General features: G+C 44.3%; 1 protein-coding gene across 5 annotated transcripts in view; it reads right to left on the bottom strand.

Annotated features, from left to right (window-relative positions):
- Window positions 1–17,235, bottom strand: part of LOC127478516 (USP6 N-terminal-like protein) — a 77,881-nt gene that overhangs the window by 39,668 nt on the left and 20,978 nt on the right. The window contains exon 1 of one of the 5 annotated variants that reach the window (XM_051804348.1): window positions 3,615–4,168. The exons of the other annotated variants lie outside the window; for them this stretch is intronic. The gene's annotated coding sequence lies outside the window, so the exon portion shown is untranslated. Of the gene's footprint in view, window positions 1–3,614; window positions 4,169–17,235 lie in introns of those variants that run through there. 5 annotated transcript variants of the gene reach the window in all.

The raw sequence follows: 17,235 nt of genomic DNA, 5'->3' as shown, positions 1-17,235 counted from the left end.
TCAGTTCTGCACCACTGACCTGGCTTCAAGTGGCTGCCTGTGTTTTCCAGCTGCAAACCATCTCTAGAAGATACTCTGTGCACTCTGAGTATCTGCTGTACTACACTCCAAGTATGATACTCTGAGAATCTGCCCTTCTCACCACACACTGCATTTCCTTCCTGCCAGATCTCTTATCACCACGTTTCATCCCCAAATCACCCAAATGAAGCTTCCACTCTTGCTGATGTTGCTCCTTTACTCAGCAACCAAAAGAAACACTCTCTCATCAGGCACTAAGCCCATGGCATTTCTGCTAATGAGCAATGATAAAGAATTAAATAGAGGTGTCACATGAAAACAGGGTACCAGGCTCACAGTTCCCAAAAAAGCAATACTTAGTCACTTTTTATTTTTAATTTAATCTTTTTTTAAGCAACCAGAGAAACAAGTGTCAGGTCCTAAACCTAAGAAGGGCACCAAAAGTTTAAGTATTATTCAAGATATGAAACGTTCAACTACAGCACCCCAAGCTGATACCTTGCGGACTCCTGACTGAAATCTGCCCATGACAGTCATTGCTAAGCCCAAACAGCTTTCTTATACATGCAGGGATTCTCTGCAACAAAAGCAATACCCAGATAACCATTTTATGCCCCAAATAGACACAAGGGAAAATGTGGTGTCACAGACAACAGGTTCCTGCAGGAGCTCAGCACCAGCCCTGCACTCTTTCCTGATGAAAGCTCCCAGGAGGTCTCATTCAGAAAGGTCAGGTCTTATCTCTGGCCATCACTTTGGCACAAGGCTCTCCTGAAGACAGTTCTAAAATATGAGCTTCAAAATAAATAAGTAATGTCTTGGTCCAAAAATAAGGGGAGGAGAGAAGGGGGGAAGCAATAAGGCCACTTTGGCAAGTTTCTAATGTTGAATGATCCATAACCCCTTTCAAGCAAAATCCCCTTTACTGGTGCAAGTCCTGCCCAGCCCCAGAGCAGTGTGGGGCTTGCAAACACCCCCAAAGCCACTGTCCCCAGCCAGCAGCTGCAGGATGTGGGCTCATTTTTTTGCAGAGCAGCAAGCCTTTTTTTTTTTTTCTGTCTCAAGGCTGGACCAGTGACCACATGCAGTGTCAACACCTTCAGTAGGTTGGTCTGTCACAGTGCCTGAGGTCATTAAAAAGGCACCGCAGCATGAAAGGATTTGCTGGAAAGCAAAACAGCCTCAGCTCAGGGAATGTTTCCTTAATTTCATTTCATTTATTGACAATTAGCAGAAAACACTGATAACTGATCTGGGTTCTGAAAAATAAAATATATAGAAACAAGTAAACAACAACTTAAAACACCTTCCTTGTCCCTTCCTCAGGTTCAGCCTACGCCAAACACCTCTCCAGCCCCATCACCAGGTTCAACTTCCCTGATGCCCACTGTGATGGAGCAGTGCACCACAGACCCAGCACGGACACCTCTTGCCTATCTTACTCCTGCTCTCTTGCCCTGTGCCGTGTGTCCTTATTGTTTACACTTGGCTTAATTGCTTTCCTCCCACAGTGCCATCAGAGGCAAGCTTGGGGAAACACCTAACTATGCTGTTCACTTTGGAAAGCCAATCACCAAGAGACAGACAGACAGCATCAGCAACCCAAACTAAAAAGACTCTCCTGCTTTTCATAACACTTCTCTTTGAGAAGCTTTTTCATGGCCTCTTTGATGTTCTCAAAAGCCCAGGACCAGCTTCTTTACTCTCAGGATCTATGCTGGCTTTTCAGTCTATCAACAACAGGTGAGGAGAAGCCCATCAGACTCAGGACTTTCAGGTTTCACACAGGAATTTATTGGCTCTCTTATCTCAGAGACAACATCTGCAGGTAAATCCTAAGAGCCTCCAGACAGTCAGCCACAGCCCAAACCACAAAGACCTGAAATTTAAACTGCCGTTCCTTACACTTGCCTTCCCATGGGATTCCTGGACTACAGCCTCTCCATTAGCACATCATTCCTCTATCCAAGCTTTCCTCTTTCAACTATAAAAACTTATCCCAATTCACTTTTTTGATCTCGTTTTCAACTACTTTTAAGAAGCAGGCAGTGGCAATTTCACAGTTGCTCACAGGACAGAGGAAAAGCTGAAGCATAAGCCACCCGTCTCACCTGGGAAAGGTTCCTCACAAGATGCACCCAACTCTAACATCGCACCCTTTTAGGCACCAAAATCCAACAGAAAACAGATTTCAATAGTTCTACTGCCTGTGGGCTGCTCCTCCTTCTTCTCCTCCCCCCATCTTTGTCTGAAAAATCTTCTGGAACTACAAAAATTCTAAAGAAAGTGTTAAAGAAATGTATTATTAGCAGAAGGTCACAAAACAACTTGAGAATAGCTGCAGCTAAAAATACCCAATCGCCACACCCCTTCTTTAGAGAAAACATTATCAGATGTCACTTCCCAATGGTAAAAACATATTTGTTTGTTTTTTAATTAAGGTTATATTTTGAACACTGGATTTTTTTGCCAGGGAACACAGCAAGAAACTTCAGGAAAAGACCTTGTTTGATCCCTCAAAGATCCCACTTTTCTGTACTACCTAAAGGAAAGATACTGTCAGAAACTGGCACCTGCAAATCTGTATTTTCTTCTAGCACCACCTAACTTCACAAAATAACTTGCTAAAGAGAACAAAGTATTTTGGCCCCCCCATACCAAGTTGCAGAGTATTTGTGCAATATGGATTTATTTTTATTTTTTAATACTTCAGAGTATCGAGGTGGTGAACATGGGAAGGAGAAAACATCAACAAATAGAGCAGCAGTGCAGAGGGCACAGGGCTGGAAACTGCCTCTCATTTCACCCAGACCCTAGGTAGGACTGGAAAAATCTGCATTATAAACAGACAGAAGTGGTTAGTGTGCTGCCCAAAATCTCCCAGTTCTAAAGGGCAATAAGCCATGATGTACAGCAACCTTATGGCTTCCTTCAACAGCCAGATAAGCAGAATTAAGGAAGGTCAGTTAAATGCTCCCCAGCAGAGACCATTATACTTTTTCATTGGTTAAATAAGCTCTGGTTAACCGATCATAAAGAAAAATACCCAGGAATTACTGCAGGTAGATAAGGAAATGCCTGTGATAACATTTTAACAAACTAAGCATGTACAAGGGAAGCTTAGTACACCATAGCATGCCTTCTCCTCCAAAGATGTAGATGAAATCCAGGAATAACTTTTCCAGAAGGTACAGAAACCTTGTCCAGGCCACAGTCACTACTTTGTAACCCTTAACAATCATGTGCCTTTCCTCCATTCAGAAACACTCAAAACAATACTTTTTCAAGAAATCACACACAAACTAATTTTGATAATCCATTACTTTGGTGGTCAACTCTTACCCTGCTGCCCCCCCCAGAGGCCTCCTTCTCTCCACCATAAAATAAGCAGTACATCTCATACATGCCCACTCCCACTTCTTTATGCCTGTCCATGCAGGCATTCATACCTTTAGTCCACCTGCTTCCCTTTCATAGTTATTTGAAATTGGCCTGATGCAAAATTTAGTAGCATCGAAGAGACTGTGTGCAAGCCTTCTGCTTCCCTGAGACGTCAGGGTGAGTACCACCAAAAAGCACTTCAGAGGACTAACCTGAAAGTGATGAGCAGGAAGACAACCAGACCACCACACCATATTATAACACCAAAAAGTTTCCTAAAGGAGATGCAGAAGTGTGCTGGGGGGCCTGGAGTAATTTTGAAGGACATCCACTGAGCAGAACCACAGGGGTGTACTGGGAAAGAGGCAGGGCTCAGCTTCACAGCCACCACCTCCCTCTGTCTGCTCAGCCTGGTGGAACTTGGAAGACGTATCCACATGATGTCATTACTGGGTTGGTGTCTAAATAAAGGAAGCTTTTTATAGAATTTCTCACTGACAAACTTATTCCGGTAAACCCCGAGAGCCAAGATGTCAAGCTGAAGGGAAGGAAAAGGGAAAACAATAACTGTAGCCTTGCTGGGGCCTGGGCAGGTGGGTGGAGTCTCAGGAAAGAAACCTAAACAAACTCAAATTTACTCCCTAATACCTGCTTGTTGGATAAAAAGCATGGGGAAGAGCAGCGTGCAGTGTAAGGGAGACGTGCTTTTACACCATCTGTCACAAGGACACACAGCCCATTTCTGCTCCAGGTATGACAGAGAAGATGAAGACGAGGAGGATAGAGAGAAAAAAAAACTTTGCTTAAAGAGAGTAAATAAAACATACTTCCATGTCAGAGGGGTTTTCCAGCTTCATATTATTCATGTGGCAATTTCTGTGATTCCTAAAAGCAAACTGGCGTTTCTGTGTATTCAGAAGACTCTTGGCTGCAAATGCCTTAGGCTCAAATCATCAGCAAACAGCATTTGCTGGAAGTTCCAAAAAACAAACAGAAAACCCCAAACAAACAAACAAAAACCTAACAAAAGGAAAGCAAAGGTCAAGTTCACATGTGCCTGCATGTCATCCTCTTCTTCCTAACTCTTTACCACTTCCACAGCACTACGGAACAGTTCCTGTCCCTCTGTTCCTCAGTGCATCTTTAGCAGGGCATCTGCATGGAAAGCAGTTGCAATAGCCTGGTGACTCATGCTGCTGTAATGTGGGTGGGAACTGCTCCTATGCCCAGCTTCTAAGGACACAGCCTTTTATGGTATTTTTAGAGTGGAAGCTGTTGTGGTTTGTAGCACTTTGGCCTTTGTCTTTCAAGAACCTCCAAGGAAAGAGCTCACGCTCCCCCAGAGCTTCAGGATGCAACAGTGAGGAGCAGAGGCAGGTGATGAGCAAGGCAACTCCAGGCTCCCTGGACTCCCATGCCCAGACATGCTTAAGGGATGCTCAAGGATGTCACCAGTTCTATGTGCCTGGTCATAGTCAATCCACAGGCTCTCCCTTCCATGCAGCAGGTCCTTGTGTGGCTGCACCACCCCCCAACCTCGAGAAGAGTGGAGCATGCATATTACCTGTTTTGTGGACACCTTAACTACTACAGCCCATCTTTCTAAGGAGTCATTCATTCCCTGTATCCCCTGAATCTTGCCACCCTGTGGCAATACACTAACAACCTCATCCTGGCAAGCCACCAGACATACTGTTTCTACCCTTGATGGGCTGCCGGCATATGAAAAGCTGGCAGGGCTGACGGAGTCCCATCTGTCTTGCCTCAGTTAATTTAGGACTACATCTCTCCAGCAAGTAGAAAATTAACTCTGTAGGGTTTCTAACCCATACAAATTAGTGTGAAGGGGGGCCCGAAGCTATTAGGAGAAAGCAGACAAGGGTGTTACACTGAAACCAGGTTAAAAGCATCAGGGATAAGGGTAGTGGCAGAAAAGCCACTCTCTGGGCTTGTGGACCACAGCACGCCCAACTCAAACTTGGCAAGATAATGAAGCAGGCTCAGCTGTGTTCTTTGAAAGCTGAGGGTCATACGTGAGATTAAAAGGGTGTCCCAAAACATTACTCCATAGGGCTTGAAACAGGACTCTGGTTGCAGACATGCAGTGGATTGCTTTACAGGACAGCCCCCCATTCTCCTTTGCACTTGAAGCATTATCTGCTGTAGAAGAGAAAGGCACGAAAATTTCTGCATCTCCAATCACAACTCCAACCAGCAGTTGATTTTAGTCCTTTTAAAGTTGTTAAATTCAAGAGGAAATTAAATTATAATCTGCACATGCCTAAGAAGTCTAGGACAAAAGTGAGCAGGATAAAGGAAAAAGTAGTAATCAGTCCTCCTGATGCAAAGCCACTGATATTAAAAGTATTTTATAATTCCTTCTGAAATCCCACTGAATTCTGGAAGGAGTCAGCTTTTCAGTCAGGACCAATGAACGACAGACTGCCCTACAAACATTTCATCAAGTGGGAAGCAGCAGTGGGAAGTTGCTCTGCAGCAACTTCTCAGGTAGGGGAGACATGATGGAGGGGAAGTTCGGGGGAGGTCCGTGTGGGCAAGCACTGCACAGCCCACAACATACCTTGGAGGCAAGCCAACAGCAACAGAGGAAAAACCTTCCAGCCCTAATGCAAGTTAAAGGTGACACAACGCATTGTGCTGGGCACAGCAACCCCCAGCATCTGCCAAACAAGGCACCAGGGGCAGAGCCAGGGCTCTCCAGACAGACCAAGATGGAGTCGTCTGCTCCCCAAGCAGATGAAATATGTTTTCAAGTTTAGGTAGTCTTCCTGCTATTAGATAACAGATCAAGATTACAGAATTAGTTTCAGAAAAAAAAAAAATCATGTGAAAGGCTCCATCCTGTTCAAAGGAATACAATGTGTTTCCTGTGGTCTTATTCCTAAGTCCTGCAGAGGCAGCTTGGCCATATGAGAGCAAAATGAGCTCTGCCTTGCCTCATTTCTCATTATACTACTAACTACACACAGCAGTGACAGTGTAAAAAGCAGGACAAATTACTCAATTTTAATTATACTTTACTTGGACCAGTACTATGAAATCTGAATTAAAAAAAAAATAAAAAAAAAAACAGGAAGGAAAAACAAATGGAACAGAATAATCAGCCTAAAGCTCCTACACCAGAAAAGGGACACATCCAGTCCTGAACTCAGGTTCACATCTCCCATGCCAGACAGACCTCTGTATGAAGCCTTTAGTTATCAAAACCTGCCATCTGTACTTCTGAAAAAGCCAGGAAAAGGAGGAAATGCCAGTTTGCCTCTACACACTCAACTCTGTAGTTGCTGCAGGCAACTTGGGGCTGCTCTGACCTTGGTGTGCTGTGCTGGCAGACCCCTGGGACCTTGCCCTGTGAGACCATCCACATGCCCTTACCTCCAGCTGTGCAGTACACCTGCATTTAACATTATTTTAGTACTTTTTCCCACAACAGAAAAACTTTCCCAGCCAGCAGGTTCTCTGTAAACCTAAAAGCATTGGATTCAGATTCTGACAGAGCAACAACTTCCCTTAAGTTGTCAGGTGGTGCCAGCACAGCCTGGACTTGGGATGCATTTGTGCTTGGATGCATCCAGGCTTTGCAGCTGATGATATCTTCAAAGGAGCAAATCCAGACAGTCTCAAGTGCTTCCAGCCCTCTCCTCCTCCGCTGAGTGTTCCAGAGACCATCCTGCTGTATACCATGAGAGCCGAGATACAGCTCCCTTGGAGACAACCAGACTGTAGTTTGCTGGGATGGCTGTAGGAAGGGATAGATGCCTTTCTCCCCCTCTTCATGGAGAAAGGGCTCCTTTTAAAACCATCCTGTGGAGGATGCAAGGTAGACAAGTCTCTCCAGAGGAAGAGGCACAGGCTTAAAGCATTGGTTAGCTGGAGATTGCAACCCAGGCTCCACTGAAATGAAGGAGAATGCTGCTAATGCATCTACAAGGAAACCCAGATTTCCACTGGTCTTCATACAAGGCCAATCTGAACTAGAACATAGTGTTTGCTGGAAAGGCTGAGCTCTTCCTAGCTCCTGTTCCTTATGAGTTTTTCATGCTTATCAGCTTACTTTGCCCTCACAAATCTGCAGATGGGTTTAAGCCCACAGAAGCTTCTGCTATGGACACTTCTCAAAGCAGTTTGCATCATGTCAGGGTTGAGCTTGATCAGATGGCTTCAGGAACCCTTGCAAGGAAAAAAAAGAAAATCTGAGAAATTACATCCTTCACGGGATCTGCAGATGGTGTATTCCTCTCAGTGGGAGCAAAACCATTGAAAAGATAGGAAGCAGCCTTCCAGAAGGAGATGCAGACATTGCCAACATAGCCAGGTGAAAAGAAGGAGGCAGCAGACCATGACACAGGTGTTGTTTTAAACAGATCCTCCGCTGTTTTACAGAAAGGAGAGGGAAAAAAACAAAAAGAGAATCACCCCACTGTGTGAAGATTGCACAACCTATCACCTTCATCAGTCCTTTGCAGGGTCACAGCCTTCAGCTAAGCATCTGCTTGGCTGGAACCAGTCTGCAAATTATATAGTAATGGGAGGCTTTAAAGGCCTTGCAAGAAAATGCAATAAAATAAATAAAAATCAGCTGGGCAAGTTCTGTCTGACAACTCATTTTCCCCCCATCCAATACATTGCTGTGTGGAGACACTGTGGCATGAATCAACCTGTTTTGGCAGCACAGTCTAGCCAGGAAGGGCAGGATGCATCACTCAGGCAGTACATGGGCAACACCCTCCAAAAGGCTCTGTTTACCCAGCGGGAGCCAATGCAATCCCTACACAAAGCCTGCAAGTACATTTAAGGCTCAAAAGTAATCTGAAACAGGTCCATTCTCCACTCCCACTCCGTAAATACAATCCAAATTGGGTCATCTCCTAACAATGAATGAATGACACTCACTTAAGCCTCTCTGCAGTGCTGACATAATCTAGGTCCTTTCATTCTCCTTGTACTGCAAGTACTAAAGATGCTTTTGTGCATCCTCTGAAGTACTCCATTTAAAAAACCATGGTAACTAGGGCATTGCATTCAGATGCTCTTGGGAAAAAAACCCCACCATTCCCCTTGCCTCTCAATGGGCTCTTAGGAGGCTTGGGACAGAAAAACATCACTTAATTCAAACTCAGCTTCACCAGGATGTCTGGAGCTGGGTCCCACGAATGGAGGATGAACACAATACTGGGTACCACTTGGATCTCCAGTGTGAAAAACACCAGCAGTAGGATGGTATATGGAGAAAGGGAGCCCCATCACCTGTGTCCTGCAGCTAAGCAGCACCCAAAAGTCCCATTTGAAGTCACCGAGTGCGACAGCACAACTGTAGCATTCAACAGGTAAAACATCCTATTTTCTTTTAAAATTATTGAGTGTTCCTAAATATCTCAAGTTCTTTTTAGGGGATGACAGGATTATTCAGTTTTAGTACTTGAGCGTGACAAGGAGTAGAGGAACCAAGAAGCAAGTTTTCCTGTTATCTTTGCGTGGCAGTAAAAGTTTAAGGAGTTTTGGTGTTGTTTTTTTTTTCTGGCTCATTCCTAATGCCTCAGAACTGTGACACCTCCCTGCATGGCAGCTTTTGAAGTTTGTCTGCCAGCACCAGCATCCTTCTCCTTCCTGAAAAGGAAATAGTCAGAGGTGTGGGCACAGAGATCAGATGGAAAGAGCATGGCAGCTCTCACTAAAAGAGCCATTAGCTGGGAAAAAACCCCCGCTATTGCAAAAAAAGGGATATTTGTCTAAAATGGAAGGTCTACTATTTGTGTTTTTAAAAAGAAAAACGTTCCTTAGGAAAAAACCCAAACACATGCATCAGAACCAGAAAGTCTAACAACTTTAACATGACCTAACTGTTTCACTATCCCTTATATACAGTTTTACCAGACTTTTTTCCAAATCCCACTACATACTGCTATGGAGCCACATTCCAAGATGAAAGGTTTTAAAAATAGAAGCCTTTAACCACAACATCTGCAAAAGTACCTAAAAAAAAAAAAAAGGAAAGAAAATTTTAAGTCCTATCCTATTATGCAGGCCATTCTCCAAATGATGCATAGAAAGACATTTTGAGCCTATCTGTAGGAAGCAGCATTGGATTCACAACAGCATTGCTGCAGAGGACTTTTATAACAAAATTCATGCCTGTTTGAAAGAGGTGCAAGCTTGAGAGAAGATAGGCAGTTTTAAAGACTTAAAGAATAGATTCTTAAATGGGGAAACTGAGGTATGTAATGATTAGCCAATTCCTCTAACAGCAGAAAATTTATTTCTGCCCGCTAACACACTGTCATCTTTGCTAACACGGGCTGTCAGGGCGAGAGACCTGAGCGGGTCAACTGAGGACAAGCTCAGCAGTTCTCCTCGAATTCCTAACTCTGCTCTCGACACCATCCACTGAGTAACTTTTCATGAGGAAAACAGGAGAAAGCTTATAAATGAAATCAAGACAACAACAATTTGGGGAAATGATCACAACCAGATGAGCTCCTAGCTCGTGTGGGACATGGAGCCATAAAACCAGGTACCAGCACACCTGCTGGCCGCCTTGTGAGACATGCAAAGACAGAAGGTTGTTCAGAGGCTGAACTACTGTGCCCTTACTTCTAAATATTAAGGGGAAAATATAAAAAAGAGTATTAAACTTATGTAAGCAGCAAAGAATAAAAGCTAAAATAACAAGGGGTTTGCACGAGATGCCCCCATTTCTGTATTGTAACATGTGCAAGAAAAAAGTGGGTTTTTTATAGCCAGCATTTAGTATTTTTCTTGAGACCCTAAGAGCACTCTCCTCCATATGAACCTTACAGGATGGGAAAAAAAACAGGAAAAGCTGACACTTTTTGTATTGCTCTAGCAGGCCCCTGCTCATTTAGGCTTTTGAAGGCAGAAATTTTTTATGAGAATTAAGGAAGAGAATTAACTCTGGAGCCTGCTGCTCCCTGCCACCTCTCTTGGGATGAGTATAGCAGCTCCTGGCTGTGCTCCCTCATCTCCACCATGGATGAGGCAACTGGGAAGAGTCTGCTCACAGTCAAGTCTATGAATGTTTCAACCATTGCCTCCTCCTTTGAGCAGCTGCCTAAAAGCTTACCCAAACCTGGGCCTTCTGCCACATCATCCGGCTGCTCTAGCTAATGAGCTCCTCTGTTTGTAAACCCAAGCCTTGACAGACACTCTCTGGTGCATGGGTACATAACGTGCTCACACAACCACAGATGCTCCCTGCTCCCAACCTGCCACAAGGCTTCTCCATCCCCTGCACCTTGCACCTTGTGGGACAGCAGCCTGTTGACTTTAGATCATCAGAGGCTGGCACTTCACAGGATCTGCTCCAGCAGGAAGGCAGAGCTTCAGGAGTAAGTTCTCCAGCAGCATTTCACTCTGCTTTGCAAAGCCAGACTGTGCCGAGTTTCATCTCACAGCGCAAGACCCACAGAAGTTTAGCTCCCAGGACCACTAATGCCAGCTACACTGTGGCAAGTCACCTTGGTTAATGCATAATGTCTGCCACCCCTTCAGGGGAAGGACAAGTCCCTGGCATACCTCAACCTAAACAGCAGAATTTTGGTGTTGCGTCGCCACGAGTTTCTTCAGGAACACGAACAACCAAAGAAAGTTACTTGCACTTGGATCAAGAGACAGAAGTCTGCAGTGCTGTGGTATAGCGGAAAACAGCAACAAAATGCTTTTTAGAGAGCAAATGACAGCCACCTGGTTTTGCTGCTGCTATTCCTAAAGAAACATCAGACACATCCTGGTCCCAGGTGAAGAACAAATCCCACACGCACAGCGGATACAACTCTCACAGGAAACTATGACAGGTATTATAGCACAACCCAAAAAGCAGGAGGAGAGGAAATGTCCCACCAAACTATCAGCACTCGATCAGGCAGGCGATTTCCTCTGCTCAGAGCCATCATCAATTAGTCATCTTGGTGTTTGGGAGCCCTTGCCATAGACAAAGGCCCTTCTCAATCTGATCTAGCACCAGCTACCAGAAAATGGAGAGTGAGTTTTAAGGAAATCCCATTGGAAAGAGAAATCGAGACACACAGGAAAAGTTTCACCAAAACGAGTCACCACACAGTTTCTACTCTATTGCTGTTGATGGATCTCCAATCCTCTTAACACAGACCAGCACCGAGACAACACAAGGTTTAGCAGAGAAGTAGAGATCTGTAGACTTAACTTTTAGTCTGCTCCCTTCATCAGTCACCTCGAGCAAGAGTCCTCACCAATCATGGTAACTGGTGAAGCTTCCCCTTTGCCTCCATAGTCCATACCAAGCAATACCTCTATATGCACAAAGAAGAAATTCATAGACATTCAAATAAAAATCCTTGCTGAGGGGAGATCAGAAAAACCCACAGCCAATACACACCTGTCCTCCCCACATGCCACAGTAAATTAAGCTGCTATGAAGTGTACTATCTATTGTGGAACATGACAATCAATTCACTGCATACACCATTATTTCCATCAAGCCATGTCAAGCAGTAGTGCTCTTGTATAGGAACATGTGAGTTGGGCTTTAGATGTGTTGGATTTTTTTATGTGTATGGACATAAATTCTGGAAAATTTGAGGAAACAGGGCTGGTTATTTTCTTATCACAGCACTTGGAAAACAGAAACAAATTCATTTGTGGCTTTCAGTACTTTAAACTAAGTGAATAAATGGAGAGAGCAGCCAACTTCTGAATTCATCTAGATGAATTGCTGAAATCATGTCATTAGCAAACACTGCTCTCACTTTGGTTTTGGCTGGAAAGCCAGTCCAAAGGGGTGTCCAGTTACAGAATGGAAACACTGATAAACTGCCTAATGTTTCAGCAAGAGAGTAAATGCAAGATGTGTGACAAAAATGCTTGCTGAGTAATAGATGTTGGGTCACATGGCATGTTTCTAAATTCCTTCTCTTTGGTATGTTCAACAACTCTTCCAGGAGGAAAGTCAACACGATGAAGCACATAATGCTTTTTTCAAGTGAGTCTGCCATTACTCTATTTTCCCTGCAACTAGAAGGTCAGTTCTAATCCTCTTCAAAGCATCCACAAAGCATTTACCTAAATGCTGACTCCAGAGCAGCACGGTCAAGGCAGAGAGTATATAGCCATGAAATATTAAGCTGTGGGCATCACAAAAAAAGGCATCTATGTACCAAGGCAAGAAAGAAAACAGGAGCCACTGCTGTCACACAAACCATGTTAGGAGCACAGAGAAAGACCATGAGACAGCAGATGAAAAAAGTCAATCAGAAGGAGGAAATGCTTCTTCCAAGTGACCCACAATTGCCCTGTAGCATGTTCTTCTACTCAGACTGAGTTATAGAAAGTATCTGCAAAGTGCAGGAAAACAAGACTGTTGCAACTGTTAAATTCAGTGACTAATTCTCCTTCCCTGAGGATCCACTCTGGTTGTCCCCAGGGGAGGGGATACTGGCTGAGTTGGATCTTGGCTGGAGCCAGCATGACAGGTCTTTCACTCTCGAGCTACCATATGTGGGCATTACAGCAAAGCTGGGAGAGGTCTGGGCCCCAACATTTAAGTCCTTTGACCAGGTATCTTAAGAGACCATCTCTGCCAGGGCTCTGAAACATGAGCAGACCGAGAAGGGATTACAGATACTTCCAACAGTCTTTGCAGATAATAACCACCATCTTCTCTTTCCTGAGCAAAGGATTCAGAGGGGAAACACTGTTTTGTCTGGTGCAGAGTCCCAAGCAGTGAGACACAGACAGTCCTGTCTTTTCCACAGTGTGTCACTCTGAAACAGAAATTGCAAGTGTTCTAAAAGACAAGAACAAGAGCAGCAGCCCTTCATCAACCCAAAGGCAGCTCAAACTCCGGGACTGAGATTGCCACTAAGTGGCACAAAATTTATCCAGCATCTACAACTATCTGCCCATTACAAAAGATACTTGCTCTCATCATTAATGGGCCACAAGCTTTACAGAGGAAATCTAAAGGCAAGAGGCATCTCCAACTGCTTGGACATCCCTGCCACACCAACCACTGCAATCTTAGATGTTGCAACAAGCAGATCGTACTTACAAAACTCTTGCATCACCAGACAGGACGAACTTCCAGGAAGACACACCAGAATCAGCTCTCTACACCACAGGATTCCCACACACAGCAAACACTTCCACAGCCATTAACTGGTGGATGACACTGGAAGGCTGTGAAAACCAGTACACTTAAAAGGAATAGAAAGGCGATGTCGTGCCATCCTGCTGAACAGAGCGAGTTTTAAGCCACTTTACTCCTGCACTTGTCCTTGATGATTTAAAGGACCAGGGCACTGTTTTCAAGCTGTTCGTATCCAAGGCAAAACCTGGCACAAACAAACCTGCCAGAGTGGCTGTGTTTTTCCTGCAAAACAGAAAACATCTCTCATTAATAGTGGAAAGGTTCATGGGAGGGAGGAAGCTGATCCACTCTACTTTAGGGCTGCTCTGTCAGGAGATGCATGAATGCAGGCAAGGTCCAGGGAACAAGTAAATGGCTCACACAGAGGACATCTCCATCTTGCTTGAACCAGGTAACACAGAGCAGAGATCTCAATAATCCTTCTCCCTGTGACAACCAACCCTCCAGAACAAATTAGCAGCAACAAAATCTGACAGAGGTCCTTTCTTCTGAAGGTGTTTAGCCACTTCTGCCTTCAGATAGGAAATCATAAGGACTTTATGCAGATCATACAACTTGTCCTCTAAGCCACGGCAGTTTGCCTTGATGTCAGAAACTGCATGTGCACATAAAAAGAAGTATTTTGTCTCTGCTGTAGCTATTTTCCAACCAGGTTGACAAAGTCCTCCTGTTTCTTCATGCTCCTCCTGTGCTTCCTATTCTAGACAGCTGTCTCAGGTGTTTCATGTACTTTCACACAAGGTTACTTACTTCTGAGTACAAGGAGCTAAGACTTCTAAGGTACTAAAATGATAGGTTACAAAAATTTTATGACAATGCTCTCACCAGTTGCTGATTAAATTAAAGTCTGAGCTCTATGGACATTGCAGACAAAAATAATGAGAGTGATGATTGCTATTAAAAACTGTGGGTCAGGCATCTCTCGCTCCACAAAGAGGTGCAGATAAGCGTCATGGCACTGGCCAGCTCTGGGGCTGGCAGGGACCACTCAGCAAAGAGGTGTGAAACCCTGTGCTATTGGAAAGGTGCACACAGAAACTTGTTATGTTTCAGGGCCGACAAATCCCTCCACTGAGAAGGTTAAAACCAGGACATCCCATAAATGGGGTCTGTGCATTCATGGTCCCCCAGCTGTGAGAAAATGAGAGCTGACAGCAGTGCCAATACAAGCAGTCTGTCCTCTCTCCTGTTCACTAGGTTTATGTGCCGACGATGCAGCCTGTGGGCATATCGTACTCGCTCTTTATATCCGGCATCCAGCTAAAACAACGCTTCCTCTTGTTTCTTCTCCCACCTCAAACCAGTTGGGCTTCTGGCAACTAGCAGAGTAAACTAGAACAAATAGTCCTCCTGATCCACTAACCTGAGCATCTCTGCCTTGTGCTAGACTTGTAAACCAGCCCACTTCAGCCTGAAGCTAGGTGTCCTGCAAACCAGGGCTCCTATCATGCCACCATGGAGAGATGCTCATGCAGAGTGGCGAAGCAAGTCCCTCAGCACCGCCACACACCAGTGTCACGCTCTGTTTTAGCATGCCGGCTGCAAATGGAGGCAAATACTGGATGAGGTTTCCTTCCTCCCAACAGTACTTCTCGTTGTATCAAAAACACAGTGGAGAACAGAAACAGAGCTGTCCTGCAGACGTGCATCTCAACTCTTCTAAACAGAGTAAGACCCGAGTCTTGGTCTTCCTGCATTCTAGCTCAGCATTGTCTGTCACTTTTCATGCCCCAGTCTGCTTTTGCCTAGGATTGCACCATAGAAACACCTGCATAATCATCATGAAACTATAAAATGCCTGCCATCTCCAAGCTGCAGATTTCTGGCCAAAGCAGCAAGCCTTTGGAAGTCTCTGATGACTGTGTTTTCCTCCCTCACCTATATCAGTTCATCTGAATAACAGATGCTTCCTTTGTTAGTTTTGGTTTCTGTTTTGTTCGGAGGTTTGCTCACTTTTCTTATTTGAGTTGCTCTTAACAAGAAGCCCAGCTCCAGGCTGTGGCATGACCTGTGCATTAGGCAGGCTGCTAGATTGCTCTTTTTTGATCTACTAATAACAGCTGGGTTTTTTTCTCTTGGTTTCCAGGGAAGGCGAATAGCTCAGCCTCCAGGAAAAAGACACAGCAATTACATTTACCTCAAACCAGCAGAGTGTTTTAGTGCAGAGCTTGCAGAGCACGCACTGAGCTGGTGCCCTCCAGCATCTGCGCTGTAAACGGAGCACACTGGGGACAAGCTGACCAAACTGAGAAGGCTGACAGCTCCTTGCCTCTGTGCTGCGGAGGGTGTCCCCAAAACCCTCTGAAGAACATCCAATAAGCCTCTGTCTCCCTGCTACTTTCATAAACTGTAATTCTAGATTTGGAAAGAAAACAATATGCAACAAAAGTTAATCCAAAGACTTCTCTTTGTTAGGGTCACATTTCCACCAAAAGGGAGGTGATTGCTCAATTTGCAGATCAATGCAGCTTTACAAAGTACTCAGTAAGCACAACCACTGTGACTTCTCAAGTTCAGTCCAATATCCAGCACAATTCTTCATTAGATATACTAATAGTTAAGTATAAAAATGAATAGTTATGTCTACAGGTAAGGTTTTACGCAGGTAAAAATTCACACTGCATTCACTTTGCAGGGTGTTATCATATCAATAAGTAAATCATATTTTCATGTGTGCAACTGCAGCTATTAAGAAAGCATTAGGCATCTTATACCCAGTCTTGTGGAAGGTGTCCTTGCCTACGGCAGGAGAGTTGGACTAGATGGTCTTTAAGGTCCTGTCCAGCCCAAACTGCTCTATGATTTCATGATCTAGCCTCTAATTTATTAACACTAAGTCTATTTTCTCATGCATCATCCTTGTGGCTTTTGCAACCTTAATAGGGATAGCAGGGGATTACTTTATCACAGATACCAATGATGAGGGAGAAGGTACCTTGTACCTCTGCAGCATGCCAAATTGGTAGAACAGAACCGAAGTGATGCTTGGTTTTATAGGAGCTGTTTTAGCTATACCAGTATACCACTATCATTACCTCAACAGCATAATTAATGAGTTATGGCAACTTTATAATAATAGGCTCTTTGAAAGGTGTGCCAGCTGCCAAATCTATCGGTATTTTTTTGCATGACAAAGTGTGCCAAGCCTGATACTCTGTTCAAGCAATGTAAAAAACCAGATTTTTGGGCCGATCCCCAGGACAAACACTCAAGCAGACATAGCAGCTGGTTTTTCCAGAGACACGGTGAGCTGGGTACACTTGCAGGCTTTTCCATACCAGACGCACAAAGTCCTTCAACTCAAAGAAAGTTTCATTCACAGGGTTTCCATCAGGAAAGCAGGAGTCTCTTTCACAACATGCCTGCCAAATTTCTAAGGCTAGAAAGCTCAAGCAAGATGTATAGTCCATGCATTTTGTTTCCCCTTTTAATTTTTTTATGTTTTTTCACAATTAATGTACCACTTACAGAAATGGCTACTTACAGAAATGCTCTCTCTCAGTGCTAACAATAAATGTATATCCAAGAGAGCTTCATAACTGAGTTAGAGGATAAACTAATTTAAATACAAGCCAGCCTATCAGGAGGGAACTTAATATACCAGGCAAAAAGAGACAAAGAGAGAAACCACTGCAGCATGGAGATGACTACTGATCGTCTTGCCTTGGAGG

This window comes from Manacus candei, unplaced genomic scaffold (genome assembly GCF_025592945.1).
Source record: "Manacus candei isolate 608988 ecotype Guabito, Panama unplaced genomic scaffold, ASM2559294v1 h1tg000060l, whole genome shotgun sequence".
In the NCBI taxonomy this organism is placed as follows: Eukaryota; Metazoa; Chordata; class Aves; order Passeriformes; family Pipridae; genus Manacus; species Manacus candei.
The sequence above is the reverse complement of the archived record's forward strand: the minus strand, read 5'-3'. Positions and strand labels throughout refer to the sequence as shown.